We start from the raw sequence: 997 nt of genomic DNA, 5'->3' as shown, positions 1-997 counted from the left end.
TAGACAGCATGTCTTTTGCAATTTTCTCAAGAATAATATAATCTTTTAGTTTTTGATCATTTAAGATATATTTTTGTTGCCTTTACACATAAAGAATTTTTGCTAGCCTATTAGTTATAATACTTTCCATGCCTTGTAAAAGAAAAATAAACTCAAACTGGCTTAAACAATAATGAAATTTACTGGTTCGGATTACTGAAAACACTTATAGGTAGGGTAGGATTAAATTTATATTTTAATAATATCATCAAGGTCCTAGTTATCTTCTCTCTAATCTTCGTCTTCTATGGTGTCAGTTTTTTCCCCAAAGCTTGGTCTTTTCATAGTTACAAAATAGTAACTCCCAGGTATACATGCCTCCTTATGCATGAAAGACTGATCAGTTATGGTCATGTGCTCCAGACCACTATAAACCAATTATCTGTGGTTAGAGGAATGCAGAGCATAGATTGGCTTATGTCTGGTTTTCCCCCAGTTCGATTAGCTTGAGGCAATTATAGTTCACTTGAGATCTCTATGTCGAATCTAAATCCTTTTATTCAAAAATTAATTTAACTCAATGTTATATAGATATTGTCAATTTTTTATATTGAAGAGAAATAATGTGAACACCCCATTTTTATTCCTATATGGATAAGCAAATACACACATACATACATACACACTTTTTCTATTTTGATACTGGTAATAATTGCCCTTTAAAATTGTAATTATAACTTTGTCTTTGCTAAAGTGATCTAGGTCTGCATTTTCCTCCATCAGTTTTGCCAAGCCCATGGTGAACTATTTCATTTGGAATTAGGATTGAGAAAGTTCTATTCTCTGTCTTTGATATATGAATTTTTAAATTTGTTCTGATACTCTAGGAATATTAATTATCCATGGAATATCTTTTCATTTTTAATTCTATTGATCAGTTGCTTTCATAATTTTTTTCTCTTTTTCTGGAACAAAAAAGATCTCTTTGATCTACCCATTAACATCTTGTATTTATTTA

Source organism: Pteropus vampyrus, unplaced genomic scaffold, assembly GCF_000151845.1.
Source record: "Pteropus vampyrus isolate Shadow unplaced genomic scaffold, Pvam_2.0 Scaffold573, whole genome shotgun sequence".
Lineage (NCBI taxonomy): Eukaryota > Metazoa > Chordata > Mammalia > Chiroptera > Pteropodidae > Pteropus > Pteropus vampyrus.
Note: the sequence above shows the minus strand (reverse complement) of the source record.